Genomic DNA, 19677 nt, shown 5'->3' with positions numbered 1-19677 from the left:
GGGCAATGTTATTTACCTCTTGTCCTTGCTCCCCATGTGCAGAGTGGGAACACCATGGGTAGAAGCTCACAGGCATAGAAGCACTGCCGGTTGCTCAGGCTTCTCTGCCAGAGCACATAATGAAAGCGGTGTGCTGGGTCGCTCAGCTAAGTCATTTAGTTTACCCATTGTCGCCTAAAATAGCGTCAAGTGAGCGTGACGCATGCTCTGCTCTGCTGAGGCCCACAGAACATATGTTGATGTACGGGCTGGGAGCCCTCTCTTCCTCTTCTCTACACGGCCAGCAGACATCGCCTTCCTCTGTGCGTGCTGGCACTCTGGCCCTCGTCTTCGAGGGTGTGGTGACGTGGAGGCGATGACGGAGCCAAGGCTTCTGAAGCACATATCTTCAGAGAGCTGCTGCTCACAGGAGAAGTTAATATACATCAGGTAAATCTGCGGCTGTAAATGAAACCTTGGGACTCTTCCTCAGCCGTGACTAATCCTGTGCACACTGTGACTCAGCTGGTGAAGCATTTATCAGGAGAGCTCCCAGAGCACTCAGCTATAAGCCTGTAAATAAAAATATCTTGTCTTCTTGTAGCAAACAGAATCATTGAACCTAATTTCATTGCCTGTTCCTTACCCCTTCAAAAATAAGCCGCCCAAATATTTATAGCCATACAAGAGAGGAAACATCATTGATAGTAAACACACTGTCTTAAATTCACATGTGTTTGGCTCCTGATTTCCAAGTTCAAAGTCTCGAAGCTCTGGAACCTGACTCCAAATTATTTTGGGAAAACTTGCTTTTGGTCTGCTTTGTGGTTTATGAGCTACATGGTGATGAAACCAGATATAATTCATCAAGTTTATAACATCACCAACCTGTGTATGTTGGCTGAGGTTAGTTAGAAGAGACTGTGAAACTCACAGGGTTTTTTGATGGACTTGGAAACAGAAGTTAAAATAAGTAAATTATTCATTGTTTGGTTACCTCACAAAAAAATCCGTGCAAAATTCTAGGCTGAATCCAAACTGCACATCAGATTTATTCTAAAACAGGAACGAAGGCACGCAGGTCCTATCACAAATCCCTGCAAAGCTGTTTGGCTTATTATACTTTCCCGTATTTCATCGTGGTTTCTTTGACCTTTTGGCTAAGTCAACCCCTCAAATAATAAGTGCAAATTTTCTTTCTCATTTTGGCTCAATTGTAGCATTTACTGCAATTTGTTATTGAAGCCTGCATCTTGCATTTTGGGGTTGTTTTGTTGTTTATAAACTGCACCTGCCTCAAGATCTTTGTGCACAATATGTAGCACCATACCTCTGGTCCAGATAAATGTACCGGGAGTATTGCTGTCGGTGTGGCTGCCCTAATCGTCATAAGGATGCTTTTTTTACAACTCTTAAAACTCTAAAGCATGTCATTGTTGTTACCTCTCATGTCAATTGATACTGCCAAACAGGTTTTCTGTATTATTTTGTATTCTGCTGGAGTCCAGCATCATTTTTCCATACTCATTCTTTCATGACAAACTTTTCTTCTTTGAATACAATCAGTGTTTTCAGAAATTGAGCATTTTCAGTGTTTTAGATATATGTTTTGTTCACTATCACATGGCGGGCTTTGAAAAGTCTGTTTAAGAGAACCTTTAAACCAAATATATCCCAAATAACGCATTTTCTTGCTGAAATCAGGAATTAGACAAACATTAGCTAAGTACGAAGGCTGTGTTTGACCTTTGAGGGCTGCTCTAAAAAACAGTATTTCACATGTTCTGTATTTGTCCTGGTTTTTTTTTTTTGTTTTTTGTTTTTTTTTTTGTTATGGGTAGTGTGAGTGGATAGAAACAACTTCATTTTATATGGTGATAAAATTGCTTGCTGTGAAAATGTAATTACTTGAAAACGTCTTAGTTGTGCTTGTCAGTCGTGCTTCTCACTTTTGTTGGAGACACTCAATCAAGCTATTGGGCAGGGTGTGATTAGTTCATTCAGAAAAACAAATCATCTCAGGGTGTCTGTTCATTATTTAGACTATTTGTCCTTAGGTCATCTGGATTATTCCAGCTGGAATATGCAGTAGGTAAAATTTTACAATGAGAGTCTTTTGCTAAATGTGAAACAGAAGGGAGAATCCCAGCCTGCATCTCAGTGGGAGGGAATTTGTGTGTAAAAACTGCATTTGTTTTGACAGACCACCTTACAGGCAACGAATAGTTCCAGGGCTAAAGCACTGGAACCAAGGCTCTATGTAATTCACAGGTATAATACACATCTCTGTGTTTCCTTATAACATCTTGCCTGAAATCAGCCTAGTTCTGTCTAGCAAAACTACTTCATTTCTTATCTGAGATGATGCAGACTTGTTCTTGCCATAGATTTGTGTCATCAGGTAAGTACCCACATAGTACTTGGCATGAGACTGTCCTTGCAAATTAGAAATACACCTGCAAATACATTTTAGAGATGCTGAAATTTCTCACTGCATGAAGCTGACACATATTCAATCAATTTAGCATGTTTCGAAGTCAAGAAAATGCAATTGCAGGTTCTTTCTTCTTTTTGTGGTGTTCATGCCAAAGAACCCAGCTGGGTGAGTTTTGGAACATGGCACTGTGACACCTCGGGGTCCTATCTGCAGTGTGCCAGCCACACAGACACCTTGCTTGTCAGTTCTTCCCCCCCACCCCTCAACAGCAGTTGCAGTGTTCACAGCTCCCCACTTCTCAGCTATGGTTCTTTACAGGACAGGTAAGCTGGCAGATTTAGCTCACAGCAAAATTCCTTTGGATGATGAAAAGATCAGTGGATACTTGAAAATTAACAGTTTTATTACCATGAGAGGAATAAAATGACCTGTTTTTTCACTTTAGAAGATCATGTCGTTCCTGCTGTTTGCTTTTCAAGTAGTGTGTCATGCACCAATGGCACCTGCCAAGTACCAAGCAGGCATTTGAGTTATTTGTGTCATCATTCTCAATGGAATAAATGGAAGCGGCTTGGGTGAGAGCATACAAGGCAGTCTTCATACAGCAGCCTGTCTCTTTGCAAAGCAGCTGTGAATTTAATGGGAATATAAATGAGAAGTGCCTGATAATTAGGCTGCTGGATGTTTTAGCATTATTATTGTTAATTTCTAAAAATCTATTAGATAATCCAGAGAGTTCTGTTGAGAAGCATATATTTTTACTTTTTAGTGTCCCAAGCAGGGTTTCAGCTGGGTGACATAGTAAGTTACAGCTCCTGATAGGAAGCGGGTATTAGAAGGGACTTAAGGGTCCCTCAGAGATGAAAGGAAGAGGACTGTGATGGACAAGATGAATTTTCCCTTTGCTCCTTCCACCCCTGAATCCAATCATGCAATCCTTACATGATTTATTACTGATGTGATTTATATACTTTTTATAGTGGCTGTGAGAGTAGGTATGAAAATTGATTTCTGTGGCGATCCAGTCTTACTTGCGCTTGGAGACAGGATATTGCATGGTGCTAGTTACAGCCTTCCCCATTTACCCAGTCAGCTTCTGCTGTCTTTACCCAACTGTTCTCTAGACTGCAGAACAGCATTCCAGATCATGCTTTGCTTCCCACAACCTCCATCCTAATCCCTTGGCCTTTTCTACAGCGTTCACAATTAAATGCTAACAATGAGTTGCCTGGGAAAGCAGTTGTGTGTTGCAGCTGAATGCTGTGCCAGGTCAGCAAGTTTGTGCGTGGCTGCCTGCACCTCCTTCCTGTGCCAACACAACAGGCATTCTCTTTTCCTAGACTCTGAAACACGGAGGTGACCAAGTGCACTTCCACTCTGGGGGGTTGATTAGGGAAGGGAGATAGCAATTTACTGCAGCAAAATTGAGATTGTTTAAGGGTTACACGGAAAGATTCTTTCTGTCCTTTGCAGCATCCTTAGGAGGAGCAGCACCTCATTACTCTTGGTTTACAAGAGTAAACTACAGTTTGTTTTGCTGTTTGGGATGCAGCAATAGCATCTTGAAATGCTAGATCAGGAACACTTCTTCTACAGCATTACCTGAGACGAAAATGTATGAAAACAGAGATTAATTCTTTGAGATTTATCCTGCTTCAGCTGAGAATACGGTCCATGTGCACAGGCATCTCTGTAATGATAGATCTGACTTGGCATGTGAATTTGGCACTGAGTGACAGCTCTATACCAAGTACTGCCCAGATGGTGAGCTCTTGTAAAGCTTTGCTCCTTTTCCTCTCAAACCTTATTTTTTGTATCCTCACATGAACAGGCAAGAGAGCAATGGCTGACTGACAGCAAGGTGAGGGGCAGAAGAAGTGGGATGGCTCCACTAATGGAGGAAAAAGAGACTAATTCTTATTGTCTTTTCAAATATGTGTCAGCACTTACTGTCAAAAGGAGGATCCTGGTATAGTTGATCATGGTTTGTTGTGGCTGAAGCAGAGATACTGGCATGACGAGAGGCATCATCATGAGTGGGAGAGAGGGAGAGAGTGCTGCAGTGGCTGAGTAGATCATGGTGAAAAGCAGGAGGAAAGAGACACTGGGACAGTCACTAATGGAGTCATAGGTTAAGAGAAGAATGAAGGGACACCAAGGCGAAAGATGTAACAAATCTATCTAAAGCTCATTCTGTCAGCAGCCTGCTATGGTAGGGTAGTAGCAGCACATCCATTTGGAGCTGAATATTGCCTCAGTCATTGTTTTCATAATCCTCTTTCTACTCTAATACTGCAAATTATGCAAATGTGCCAGGTGCATGCTGGGTGCAGGATGCTGCTCAGAATCCCTCATGAGCATGCAAGGCTAATAGGCAGCTTTTGTCCAAAGCACAGCTCTTCCGCATGACTCACAGTACTGGCTGCTGTTGGAAAATCCAGCAGGCTGTTTTGTTTCTCCAATATGCCACCTGATAGCTAAGGTCATGTAATAGGTTCTTGGCACTCTGGAGCTACTGTGGAAATGTTCACAAGTGAATAACTAATCACCTTCCAGATTCATGCTGCCTGCTTTGATATGGTGGGGGAAAGTGCAGTGCTAGTGCAAGGATGCTGATCCAAGAGGAGGACACCTTAGTTCTGGATTCTCTTTAGCAAGTCATGAGAACTTGTTCAAATTGTTCTACAGCGGCATCATTCTTTACTGTGGTGGTTTCCTTTCCATCAGGGGTTAATTATTATCCCTAAGAGCACAACAAAACCATAATACCTCAGATGTCTCTTGCTGGTGGCATGACAGATGCTGTTACTGTTGTGGCAATCGGCACGATTACCTACCACATAAGGGTGGTGCTAGCTCACTAAAATTAGAAAGAACTGATGGCTCAGCCCAAAGTAAAAACATTGTTATTGTGTGACTTGCTTGTTTTTGGCTTTTAGCTAACAGTTGTCCCATCAAAGTGAGGATAATGCATAGCAGATGAAGGGCGTGATTTCAGTGAACTCTCCGCACAGGTGATTCATATGTTGTTCTATTTGCTTTTTTCTCAGTTTAATTTATTGTAAAAGACCAGCTGCTAACCCCAAACATATGCCAGGGAAAGAGATATAAAAATGCAGTGGAACAGAAATCTTCCTTTTGGATTGTTTCAGAGTGTTTGCTTACAGGCAGAATTCCTGCTACTTGGGTTTAAAGAGTTGTCTTTTCCACTACCTCCAAACTGATTCACTTTCACTTGTGATGAGAGGCATTTAGCATTCAGCTCCTCAATTTTTCTGTTTCTCTATTCTCAGTGAGTAACTCCAATGTCTCTTTGGTTAATTAAAGTTTACTGCAGGAGAAGCAGGAGTGGGTTGAGAGCACTGATGAAGAGATGACTAACAAAGTAATCGGCATGTGATTAAAGTGTGGGCTGACAGGCACAGATTAGCCCTCCCTGGACCCTGCTTTTATCTTAGCTCCATGTTTGAAATAATTCTGTGTAATAATATATAGAATTTCTATCCCATCTAGCTTATCACGTTAGAGCAAACTAGACAAAATGACTCAATTTCAAACAACTCTGATTCAGCTCAGGCTGCAGCCACGCATTGCAAATGTGAGGTTAGGTGACTGACTCCTTTGTTTCTTTAAAGTTCTTTCCCTCTATGAAGTATAGCGGGGAAAGGGTTGGTCAGAGTGGAAAGTTGAGGTGGCATTTTTATAAAGCCTTTTGAGATGCATTGGTGACAGTCATGTTACAGAACAATTTGTGAACAGGCAGCAGTGGAAGGCTGATGTTTGAGTGGTGGATAAAACACAAAGGGAAAAATAAAACTTTTCTCAGAGGGAGAGTCACCACGTACACTTGCGCAGAAAGTCATTTGCTCTGTGTGGTGACTCTAAAAGATTTTTTTACCAAAAAAAGGCATGATTTCATTTTTTTTCTTTTTAAATTATGAATCTTGTTGGGTTACTGGCAGCTGCCTGATGCAAGATGACAGAAAGACCTGCTTGAAACATGTCATAGTAACACTTCCTCCAGCTACTCATACCCTTTTCTGCTTCTGTAATTTTGGTATCCTGTGAGTCTAATACTGAGGCATTACCTGAGCTCCTGTGCAGGAAACTAAAGAGGTACCAACAAGCAGAGAGAGCAGTGAGATGTCTGTTCCCCCTCCCCAGATTCCTTCATCTGCTGCTATGGCCACAGTGAGGACTGTTTGGAAACTAAAAGGGCCAGCATCCAAGCTGAAGGTACCAGAGGACATGGCAGGGGAAGGAAAGAGAAATCCCAGGAGGTGGTGATGTCCTTGGCACACCAGAGGCACAGAGATGACTGCCATGCAGTGCAGTGCTGAGGTGCTCATCCCATCGGAGAGCACAAACAGCTTCATCTAAACTGCCTGAACAGCTGCTGCTGGCAGCACTTTCCATGAAATATAGAAGTCATTACCAAGAAAGAGAACTTAAACCACTAAGTTATTCATGGGTTATTTGTGGAATCTTAGAGTAAGGGAACAGAAATAAGAAGAAAAAAAAGAAAAACCAGGAACCCTTAGGTTCCTGGAGAGTTCAGTAAAGTTTTAATATGTCATTTTTCTCTGAGCATAGCCTGCAGTACCCAGTACTGCCCATGCTCAGCAGCTTTCTTTTGGAAGGTGCAAAATTGCCACTTCTAGCTGCTGCAGATGTTGGGGAACCATCAGGAAACTGTCAGTGCAGTGCCATCATACTCAGTGGTAGTAAAATAACTTGCATAACTCTTATCAAGGTAGGGATAGTACATCTGAATAACTCATTCCTGATCACTGCTTAAGACAGTTGTGACAATCTGCATTCTTTGTTGATGGAATATGTGCCAAATTAGTCTAACAATTTGAAATTTTTTTCTTCTTGCAGGATAGAATTGGTTTACCTCTTTGATTTTAAAATATTCTTTTAAAAAAGCTCATTTGTCATCTGCTTAAACCTGTCAAATGAATGTTTGTTTTCGAAGAACTTACAAGTTAGAATAGTGTCTTAATCAAGTTTCTTGGCACAGCATTTAATGATGCTCTCTTTAAAGCCAAAACAAAAACCCAGGGATGCATTTTTTACAATATAAAGTGAAAAAATTAGATGCTTCATGCCATAATGAAGCATGGGTGTTTGCACATTAGCTGAACAGTATCTACAACTCCTAAGCTAGTTGCTCTCTGTATACAGAAAAACAAAGTAAGTCCCAAAAACACAAGGTCTGTGAAAGTCATAAGTCATTCTTTAGATAGATAGGATCCTTCAGGTTCACAAGGCAGCTCACAACCATTTTGAGTGTTGTGTTCAGTTCATCACAAAGCCCTTGAAAGTGGTGCAACTATAACCCCAACCTCCTCCTTCTTCTGTTTCAATTCTTGTTTATTTAAATATGGGACTTCATGGAAATGGCTAGGAAAAAAGGCTGTTAAGCACTAGGTTGCTCTTCTCCTAGAATTGAACAGTTCAGGTTGACAGTGACCTTTCAAAGTCATCCAGTCCCTCATCTTTATCATCGTTATCGTGGAGATAAATGTGAATCGTGGAGTCTGAATGTGAATAACACATTAGGATGGGAGGGTGTTTGGAGTGGCTCCCTCCACCCTTCTTGACCAGGTGTGAGCAGGGAGCAGGTTTTAGTGTTGTGGGCTGTTTTTTTTAACTCTGAAAGAATCTCTCTGAATGCCTGTGGAATCAGTTAAACTGACTGAATTTTTTGTTGGTGGGTTTTTTTCCCCTAATCTGATTTCAAGACCATTTTTGGCGCTCTTTTTTAGATTTGAAAGCCAGGTGAGGGTTTAAAAAAAATTGTGAGGGAGGAGATACTGTGCAATGTAGTTTGAATTGCAGCTTTCAATACACTGAAAATTACTTTTAAAAAAATAAAATCATTAAACAACTTCCTAGACACGGCAGATAATTTGTCAGTGGTTTTGCTTTTTACAGAAATGTTGCTGAAGTCATGTTGACCAGCTTTCATGCCAGGTCCCTACTGATACTAGCACAACAAAAAAGGCCTTTTCTCTCTTCCTTTTTTTTTTTTTTTTTTTTTTTTCCCCACATCTGGAAGTAAAAACACCCAGTATATCCAGTCAGGTTGCCAGTGTGGGTGTCCAAACAGCCATGCCAGCTCTAGTGGGAATTATGTGGGAACTGGAACTGCTACACAGGAAATTTTGGGGCAACCACATGCACAGTAACTTTTGAACCAGTAACTCTCTACCGTAATAGTCCTGGGTCTGGCCATACCAATGAGTGACTAATTGGCTTCCTTGGAACAAGGAAGAGAAGCAGTTTTTGGCGTGTGGTTATCAACTTGCAGCTCAAGATAGGCAGGTGATGTGAGCTCCTTCTTTGAGTTCTGTCTGGGCTTTTGTATGACATTTCAGCACCAAACCACCAAGGAAATCTTTTGTGTCTGACCTGCCAGGAGATTCCTGGGGTCTCTGCAAGAAACTGCAAGATGACTGGGGATTTAGCAGGTAGCTAGATTCCATTTTATCATTTAGTCTCCCAGCTTGTAATATTTTGTATTCCTTCAGTCCTGGCTCTGTAATGAATGTTGCTTTGTTTCATGGCAGTAAACACAAAACAATCTATCTGTCTGTGCAGCTGCCATCAAAGGTGTCAGTTTTGGTTGACATTTTGAATGCTGTCGTATGTGCAGCTTGGAAACCTGTTGGTCTCGCATGTTAAATTGCTCTGTAATAAAGTCTGTTGAGAGAGAATCGGAGCTATCACCTGTTCCATCACCAAGGGAGGCTATGAAACTGCTCCCAAGGACAAATAAAGAGAGCTGAAAGTTGTTTTCAAGCTTCCCCTTTGCTTGTCCTGAGTGAGGGGATGGGGGAGGAAGGACCTGCTTTTTTGCAGATGGTAGAATGATTCACCAGTTAATGGGATCTTAGAGCCTGGCAAGAAGAGATGTCATTAGCTGTGCTGAATGTCTGTGTGATGCGCACATTTGGTCCAACGTATAGCGCACTCGTGTGTGCTCACTCTGCTGGCTGCTCACTCCACCAGCTCCTCTCTTACTCCTCTGCTTACGCACATCAAATGCTGCTTTTGATAAGCTCTGATTTATGGGCAAGAGACTCTTTAATGGAAAAGTGCTCTCATCTGCTAGGATGACAAAGAGCTACTCTTTGCTTATTAATAGTGGCTTAAGAGACAACGTGTTGGTTTATCAGTGGTCAGATACACAATTGGGTTGCAATTTTCATTTAAATCCCCCTCATTTTAAACATGTTATAATATGAGATCATTGTAGCAACCACTGTGGTCAGAACTTCTTGAAGTGAGTTGCAAAATACTGGTTTTATTAGTGCATTCAATATTCATTAGCCTTTCACAACTAAGTAACTAACTTTCAGGCTTCAAGGATTCCAGGAATTACTTGAGCAGTGGGCATTATTCCTAAATCTTTCACACTGAAACCAGTGTTCAAACATCATAGCACTTTAGCAGTGGCTTTTCCCATGACCACAGTTCATGGGATAGGCTTCAACTCTACTCATGGGAAGTTACACAAAGTGGTAAAATATGTTTTAAACTTTAAATGAACCAGGCTGTCACAGAAGGTCACTTTTGTTTTCAGGTTGCAGGTTGGTTATTGCCCAAAAAGGTAATTTAGTTTTTGTGTTATAACACACTATGCCATTTTAGAACTCTCAGTATTTCTAAGAGTAAAATGTTAAAAAAAAAAAAAATTAAAAAAGGACTATATCTGTTTTTAATAGGGAAATGTGTAAATTCTTCAGCTGGAGAGTTCATTGTGTCTGCGTCAGTCAGCTGAGTGACTCTGTTGTGATACTAATGCAGGTCTGACTCTAGGTTTAAAGCCTGAATTTATATAACTGAAAAACTCGGCACATTTATGTTGAGAGAAGTGAGTAATTTTTGTTTTCTTAAGCTTCACCTGATTTAAAAGCTTTTCTCCTTCATTCTATTTCCCTCCTCTTCTGTTCTTGCGTATCTGTTTTGACATGCTACCTCACAAATAACTGATCCTCTCTTTCTTCATAGTAAAGAGTTGTGGTTTTTCAAAAAATCTGAAGATGTATCTCACAATATTCCATTATAATTTAGCAGTTTAATATTTAATAATAATTTATTATTCTTAGAGACATGGTACCTCCTTCAGCTTAACTTCTTTTATTTGCAAAGCAAATCTTTGAAGAAGATATATCGCAGCAGTCCTGCCTTTATTCTAGTTAATAACAACAAATTGTTCAAAGATTACTATTGTCTTTAAATCTTACCTATCTTAATCTAAATAAGCTTTCAATGGCAGGTAGGTCCCTTCTTCTGAATTGTTTTAAAAGATAAGAACAAGCATATGACTAATTACCTTCATTGCAAAATCATACATAGTTATTTGCTTTCTTTGGCCAGCTACCTTACCTGCTTGGGGTGTGCATTATATCAGGGAAACCAGCATGATTCATAATGGAGTAGAAAACAAAGTGGTAGAAATTATACCAGGCTCTGAATAATAGCCATTTGTAAGATGCCACTGTCATATCTCAAAGGGGTTTATAGCTGCTGTTTGACTTCCAGCTGTCTACTACTAGTGATAATGTATTTGAGGACTGTATTATGTATCCCATGGTGAAAAATTTGCTCACATGGTTTCCCTGTAGTGAATACTGAGATTTGGATGTGCCACTCTATTTGCTCTTGATGCAGCTGGTGTACAGCAGGCAGCATTGTGCAGGCAAGGGCAGTGCTTTTTTGCAAGAAAGGTATTATATACGAAAAATCCCAACCCTGTTAGCTTTGCAGGCTCTCCTGCTGCAGCATGCTGCCAGTAGAGCTCCTGGAAACATCTCTCCTTGATGCCACAGACAGCCACAGTTGCCAGCTGTCTAGCACAGATAAAGCTAGAAAGAGATTTCACTAATTCTGTCATCAACAATCCAGGGTAAATAATTCTCTAGTTCTGCTCTGAAGAATGCATACTCAAAAGTGGAAGGAAGACAAATATTTGGGTTAAAAAAAAAATAGTTCTAGTAAATTGTCATCTTGGAAAGCACCTCTGTGATTTGAAGCTGACAGTGATAACATGGCATAATTGATAGCATGGCTTAATTGGCCTACTGTGGTCTACTGTGCTTAGTAGGGATGGCTTATTAGGGAATGACATTAACATTTCCTTTGTGTTTCTTTTCCTGAAATGTACTGACAAGATTACAAAAAGATTGTATCCATAAATAAGTGGTTTTGTAAAAAGTTACAAAGAACTAAAGAGTAGTGTACAAATACTATCAAGTTCTTGCAGGGATGTAGAGATACAACCTCATTTTACACACAGTTTAATGGACTCAAGATAGCAGTAATAAGTTTCAGGTAACTGAAAGTGGAAAGCAGGGGGCTAGGTCTTAGCTGTCATTTGGAATTAGCTGCCTGTACCAGCAGCATGTCTGAAATGTGCCTGGGACTGTCCTGGCTTGCCTGTGTAGGCTTTTTTTTTGATTCACATTATCCTCTGACAAGTGAAAGGGACCAGAAATACAAATGCTGGCTTGGCAAAATGGGGAGCATGTTGTACATGCCCAGACCAGTCAACAGCCCAGGATATTGGCTCAAAGCCCTGGCCAGAGAGGTGAAAAATGTCATCCTGAAGTCAGACATCAGCTCTTTGGCCATCCTGGTTTTGTCTGAGCTAACTGGTCATCAGTCAGGTACCTTCTGAGACCAGCTGTACCCAAATAGGCACAAGCTGTGGCCAGATTCTTCTGCAGCATAGCATCCTGTGATTTCTTTGTTCCTGACATTCTCAAATTTTTAAATCATGTGCTTTGAGGACAGGTAGGGTGAAAAAAGTGAGTTTGCTACAGTGCAGTGTAATATACATTTTATAGGTTATATACAATATATACAAAAGAAGAAGGAAGGGAAGGTGCGGGAAGGGAAGGTGCGGGAAGGGAAGGTGAGGGAAGGTGAGGGAAGGTGAGGGAAGGTGAGGGAAGGTGAGGGAAGGTGAGGGAAGGTGAGGGAAGGGAAGGGAAGGTGAGGGAAGGTGAGGGAAGGTGAGGGAAGGTGAGGGAAGGTGAGGGAAGGGAAGGGAAGGGAAGGTGAGGGAAGGGAAGGGAAGGGAAGGGAAGGGAAGGGAAGGGAAGGGAAGGGAAGGGAAGGGAAGGGAAGGGAAGGGAAGGGAAGGGAAGGGAAGGGAAGGGAAGGGAAGGGAAGGGAAGGGAAGGGAAGGGAAGGGAAGGGAAGGGAAGGGAAGGGAAGGGAAGGGAAGGGAAGGGAAGGGAAGGGAAGGGAAGGGAAGGGAAGGGAAGGGAAGGGATAAAAGAAAAAGGAAATTAGCTCTCCCAGCATTGGAATGTGAACAATTCTTTCTTATTAGCCAGGAGCAGTCACCTCAGGAGATGGTTATGTGTAATGAACCAGTCATAAAGAGTGGGAGTATGTTAAAAATCAAGAAATGGAGTGGAAGGGAGGCTGGGAGGTAGTCTTGGAAATGAGTAGTTCTCTCCCACTCAGCAACCCAGTTCCATTATCTGAATCAGTATAAAAATACCCACCCACCCGTAGGAATGCACTAAGTCACTCCCTCCATGCCACATATCTCTGACTGAGAGTAACTGCTTGCTTTTGCGAGCCTGGAGTGGATCTCTGTGGAGTGCTTGAGTAGGAGGTGAAAAATCGGCAGCTAATGTGATGGCTTCTGGGTTTGTTTTATTTATTCTGAAACAGTTTTTCAAGCCCAAACAGCAGCCTGCCAGGGAAGGTGTCTCTGCTTAGGATTCATTATAGTTACTAACAGGAGCAACATGCCTCTGGCTAATTACACTTGGTTTGTGAGTGACAGCCTTCGATTGGACAGTGTTGCACTCCCCTCCTGGGCAAGGGGTTCCTTCTCAGGTCACAGATTAAGTCATTGCTAGATGATAATTTCATGGTAGGTTATGGCAGTACATGCTTGAACTGAAGACTGCCGCTGCTTGACTCTCAAGCTAGTTTTTTCACACATCTCCCGGAAATTTGAGACAGGGACCAGATCCTGCATCTCAGTTACTGCCAGTTTGTAGCAGAACAAAGATCTTCTTGAAGAAATTTGCCACTTCAAACTATCTCTAATAGGAGCTGGATATATATATGGATATATTCAATAACTTGGTGCAAAGCTGTCCAAGTTGTCCATGTGGATGCAGGAACAGTGGAGGCAGGTTTTTGGTTGGGATCTTCAAGATTAAGTATTTCAAAGAGTGACTTGTCTGGACAATCTATAGGCTTTTGGGTACAATTTCAAGAAACTTAGGAGCTCTTGAAAAAACAGGTTGCTGTCAATAATAATTAAAACATTCCCCTTTGTCATTCAGTCTGCTAGACAATGTTTCTGACAAGCATTGCTGTGACCCTATGCCACCTTTGACACCGAGTGTGGGGTACAATTCAAAGACCCATCTGCTGGTTCATTAGCAGCTTTTGGTCCCCTGGTCTTTGTTGAGACCAGTGCTTTAGAAATGTCTTGAGGAATGTACAATTCCTATAGTGTTTTGTGTTTTGAACTGAGGTGCTTAAAGAATGTTTGTGGCATTTTGCTGACATTTTAAATACCATCTGCGACCCTTAATGAACACAATGTCCCTCTTCTTGCCCTGACTGTAGTTCTCAGTTTGCACTACTGCTGATGTGGAAAAACCATGCAGATAGCCTGCTATCAGTATTACTCTCTCTATGAACTATAAAACTCTTGGCTGTGCAGAATGGAGAGACTCTCCCCACTAGTTACAACACTTGACATGAAAGATTTTTTTTATGAATCTGGTTTGAAGTGCAGCAGCTCTTTTTACGATCTGAAATTATTGGTTCTCTTTGCCTAGGGGAAACCTGGCACTGCTTAAATAACTGAAAAATTACTCATTTCTAAAAAAGTCAGAAGACACTGCTTGTTTAGAAACAACTCTAAAATTTCCTCCTAAAATCATAGCTCCCTGTGCATAAGGCTCACAGCAGTCGTCAGTAATGGTAAGTGGCTGGATTGTCAGCATTGTCCTTGCATTCTTTAAATGAAAGAGAGAGTGGGATTTGGGCAATGATAAGTATTAGCAATATACATCTCACAAAGAGATTTCCCTGAATTGTTGTGAGGAAATGTCTCAACTTTGACATTTAGGAAGGGTTGGGTTTCTCCAGTAGAGGGGAGGTGATACCCTGAGGTTAGCTGTGTCTCTTCAGCAGCTCAATCACTCCAAAACTTCCTCTTCTGGGTACCTCATTTGTCAGAGACAGGCCAGCTGTTCTGAAAAGTCAAAGAAGAGTCTAATCTTTCTTCCTGGAGGGTATATGAGTTATGGAGAGGCAGGAGAGGAAGGAAGGCAGGGGAAACAACTGGTCTCTTCATTGCTTTTCTTTATTTCCGTTTTCAAAAGGATTATAAATGTCACTTCTCTTTTAATGTATCTGGAAGCTGAAGCATTCCTATAATGTTAATGGTCATATGGTTTTGGCACCACTGTAAGTTTTCTTTGTGCTATTTTTCATCTCTCTTCTTGAAAGAATAATCTAAGGGCAAGATAGGTAGGTGTTTATCCTTTCCCTATTAGAAAGCTTGTGTTTGAATGCCTCCTGGTTTTGTTTTTTTGTTTCTGTTGGTTCTTATAAAGATAATCTAAAATAAGTCAGTGGTCTTTATCACTCCAGTAACAAGCAGGGGGCTACCTCATATAGAGTCTTTATTTTTCTTCTCCCTTCCTAGCTATAACCCATTAGCTGGTTGTTTTAGGAAAGAATTGAATGAATGGGTACATTCTTTCCTGTCTTTCCTGGAATGTTCCTCAGGTTGACATGTATTGAGCAGCAGTAAAATTTGCCTTGTGTTTGCCCTTTGACTTCTTTGTAAGTAAACTAAAGAAATGAGCTCATAGAGATGTCATTCAGTTTTGGTTCCTTTTGCTTGCACAGAGTTCACTTAACTTTCTTTACAGAGAAATTTATGAAGCTATAATTAATATCTTTTTGTGTACCTTGAAGTACTCTGGTGAGCAGAGCCCTGAATGCAAAGGTTTAAACAGCTGAGGCAAACTATACCACAATGTGCTTAGAAAAGCATTTGCAAAATGCTTTGTGAAATGATGAAGTTTGCTTCCCCCACACACCTACATGTGATGCATCATGCACTGTCTGCCGAATGAACTCTGGGGTGGACTGGAGCAGAGCCTTATCTTTAGAGACATGTTACAGAAATAGAGGCAGTGAAAGGAGAGTTTTTTGTCTCTGTCAGCTGCTGGCTTGTCTAAAGGCTTAGTCTACTTCTATTTATTTGTTATAGGACAATCTCCGATTTTGTTTCAATGTCAGCTTGGTAGATAGCAGAGCTTGCTACCAGCTCAAACATTCTTTTGGGACTTTGTTTTTGGGACACAATATAAAGAGGTGAATAGGTGAGAGATGGGAAGCTGAAATGCCTGTAGGCAATACAGGTGAAAATACAGCTATCAGCTGTACAGCAGGCTATGCTTCACAGCCTCTAGCCTCCTGTGTTTGTAATGGATGGTGTAGGCTGTAGGCAGTGATGACTTGTCTGCTAGGCTGGTTCCTCCATTTGCTGCTCTTTTCACATGAGTAACTTTTTTTAAAAAAGTAAAATCCTTTTAAAAAGCTTTGGGACTGATTGTGGTAAAACAATTTAATTATATTCTATTGCACACACTGACTACCTTTGCAATAACATACCTAAATATGGGGAGTGGCTGAGATTGGGTATAAATGTTATGTCTTGAACCCAAATGCAGTGGAAATTAAACCTCCAAAATATGCAGACAATTTGCACATGGAGACTTTGTCATATGCTAATGCTCTCATTTCCAGCACATTTGCATGTGCTGGTGAATGAAATTCCTCTCCAGCCTCTCTTTTCTCAGAGGCATGATTTATAGCTTTTAGCCACCCACAGTCACAGAGAAAGCTGGGAACAGAATCTGACTCCGAGTTGACTTAACCATGGAACCATCCCTCCATGTGTTGAGTGGGTTTGGAAAAGTGCAGGAGGATTGACCTGGTTGTTACTCCTAAAGATCAATATTTCATTTCTCACCAGAAGGTCAGAAATGGGGAAAAGAATTCAAAAACATAACTGAAATCCACCAATCTAAAAATTATGAAGTCAGATATGGAAGGCTGCTTTACTCTCTTGATACTCATATGCCTTATAAATGGGACAAATCCAGGCTGTTGGTAGAATTTTTCTATTTATTTGATTTACATATCTTCCCTTGTTCCTTGAAAAGGAAATGCATGAAGTTGTACCTTTCTGATATGTATCAGACTTTTCTGTTCTGTCACATTGCTGTTTATTTTATAATGAAACTCTCTGTGGTTCATCATAGCCATTTCCCAAAAATACTACTTTATATGTACATTTAGTGTCTTAAGTTAATTGACAATTATGCACATGTGCTCAGTTCAACAATGTTGTCCAGCTGGCTTTGTTTGAGCAAGAGCTTTGTAAAAAACAACTGAGCTACTGTAATAGGGTCAGAGTAGCCAACTAATATTTGTTATATCCTATTAATTTACATAATTTCATCAGTGCTTTATAATCTCCCTCATGTGATGACATGAAAGAATTTTGCTAACAGCAGTAATCTGTTAATAGGACTTGGACTATGCCCCATTTTTAAGAACTTTAACCAATCACTTCATGAAATTCAAGGAGAAAGTGGGTTATAGAATGATTTTTAATGTGCTCTGCTGCAATTTCAGTTTAAAATTGTTCTTTGTTGAAATAATTGAAGTTAACTGATGACTATGCTGACAGCATAGGAGAAAAGAGAAACAGAGTTCAGCTGAACCAGTTGGAAGGTGGGATAGCTCTGTGCTTTGGTTTGCCAGACCTAAGGTCTTTGGGAAAATTATCTGATCCCTCAGAGGTTTAGTCTGCCCTGTGGTAGGGATGATATGACTGCTTCCTACCTCTGCAGTGCTTGTGGTAATAAATACCTTAAAGATTATGAGGTGACAGAGCTGGGTTAGTGTTGCACTAACCTCTTCTAACAAGTAGAAATGAGGGCACAGTGGTAGTGTTGAGTTTTCAGCAGCACGTTTCTTTTTCTCTTTTCCCACTGTTCCAACTTCACCTCAGCACAAGCAGAGGTGGGAAAATGTCTTGAAAGTGCTAGTGGAGTCTCAAGAACTGAGTAGCAAGTAGGTACTTGGGTAGTAGGTACTACTGCTAGGTAGGCTAATGGAATATCAGTCCCACCAACTTATTTAGGTAAATTATATCAGTGATATAATCAAGGGCAGGTTTTTCTCTTGTTCCTCCCACCAAGGTGTAGCTTCAGTTTTTAATTATGACCTTCAGTGTGGTTTAAAAATAGGTCTATGCCTTTTCCCTTTGTTTTTTTTCCCACTTGTACAAGAAAGTATCTAATCCAATGCAGCTTTTTCAGCCGCTGAATATTTACACTGATATCAGAGACCTGGTTCTAAACCAGACAGTGGTTTGATGAGTTTCTCTGCCAGTGCTTGGTGTAATGAGCAAACTGTTTCTGCTGGTTCTAACCCTAATGGAAAAACTCCCCTTACTATCTGTACGTCTTTCTCAATCTTTTTGAGCGCAATGTTTTCTGCAAATTGTGGTGACAGGAGACCAGTGAAGAAGATTCTCATGTCACTGGTTCTGCATCAGAGTGCTGGACCACCCTCATCACCAGATTTTAATAAACAAAAACCAGAGGCCATAATCAGTAGGAGAAACTCTCATGAGTGGAATCAAGCAGCAATTTGAAGTTGTGTTGCCTGGTTCCTGCAGCTACCCAGAAGACAGGTATACTCTGTAGCCTGTAAAACAGCTAAAAGTCAGACAGAGAAGCCAAGGGAAGGGAGTAGAGAAGTCTCTGTCAGAGAGATGCCCAAGAGAGGTTTCGGAGCAGGATTCTTGCCCAATATAACCTACACTGGCTACAGATTGGTACCATACAGTGCTGCAGTCATGTAGCTCTAACTTCCTCATCTGGAGTTCCAGGAAGGGAAAAGGGAGATTCTCTACAGTATAGTTTTTCTTATATTTATGTATCTTTTGTCTAGCAAAGAATACTACAGTGTTTCTTTTTTACCCAATGCAGATTTTCTGGCCATCTCACCATCATCTTTCATCTGTTTTAACTTCACATCAAAAATAGCCATGTTAGCACTGAAATTGTCACTAAAGCCTCACTGAAATTACTGTGATGTGTTACTGTCAACAGATGATCTATATGTCTTCATTTACATTTCAGGCAAGCAGTCTCTGAAAATGCAAATACATGGTTTGATGCAGTATGGGCTGTAAGGAGGAGGAACAGATGTGTAGGAAAGCTTTTTACTACTGCTTCCTTTCATCACGGTGATGATAATTAGGCAAAGGAAGATATAATTTTATTAGCATGTGTGTATTGTAGAAAAAAGTATTAGCCAGGGCCTGTGACTCACTAAAGAGAGACATGGAAAATGCAAAATCTTACACTACACAGCTCTTGGGTTCAAATCTAGCCCAGGGTGTTTGCTGGATACTGTTGGATATTGAATTTCTTATTACAGTAGCAATAAGCAGCTCTATCCAGCACACAGACACCAGGTATTAAGCACAACAGCAATGTAGTCAACAGTGGTCATGTTCTAAAAAGTTTACAATCTTAATATTTCTTTAAAAACAAACAACAATAAACCAAAATCAAACAAAGTCCCAAAGAGGTTTGAGGTGCCAACATGCTGGATTTGGCCTCAGGAAGACAGCCTCCCTTAGATTTCCCTTGTATTCTTCCAGCACCTCTGTGCAGCTCTGAGGATACTTCTTGTGGTTCTCCTATTCCACATGCCCAAGGCCCATGTAATTAATTGATAGCTTTACAGGGTGCTGGGTGTGCAAAATAAGCCGTCCTCTCTTCTTGACAGTGATTCTCATTGCTGGAGAGTTGCACTTCGCCCTCTGACTTTTCCAGCTCTTTCTCAGCAGTTCCATTCAGGCATTAGCTGGGCTGCCCTTAAAGGCTGTGGTGGTTCTCCCCACCTTAGGGAGTTCCCAGGCTTCAGTGCCAAGTGTTGTGACCAGGGCAGCTGCATGGCATTTAATTAACTGACCATCTTGCCTTTGGCAGCTGTGATCAGCAGTCAGGAGTGACAAAAGCCCTGGACTTTTCAAAGTACAGAAAGCACAATTTCAGCAGTGGAATATCCTTACAGGGAGGGAAACTAGGAAGAGGATGCAGCTCTCACATTTCTGGAATCTCTGGTTCTTCAGTACCCTGTATGTTACAGTCCCTTCAGCCTCTATG

The 19677-nt window shown here is 41.1% G+C and overlaps 1 long non-coding RNA gene across 1 annotated transcript in view; it reads left to right on the top strand.

Moving 5' to 3' along the window:
* Positions 1-19677, top strand: part of LOC111931304 (uncharacterized) — a 57669-nt gene that overhangs the window by 1432 nt on the left and 36560 nt on the right. The gene's annotated exons all lie outside the window — the stretch shown is intronic.

The sequence above is a fragment of the Cyanistes caeruleus genome, chromosome 8 (assembly GCF_971803275.1).
Source record: "Cyanistes caeruleus chromosome 8, bCyaCae1.hap1.1, whole genome shotgun sequence".
In the NCBI taxonomy this organism is placed as follows: domain Eukaryota; kingdom Metazoa; phylum Chordata; class Aves; order Passeriformes; family Paridae; genus Cyanistes; species Cyanistes caeruleus.
Note: the sequence above shows the minus strand (reverse complement) of the source record. Positions and strands in the feature narration are given on the sequence as shown.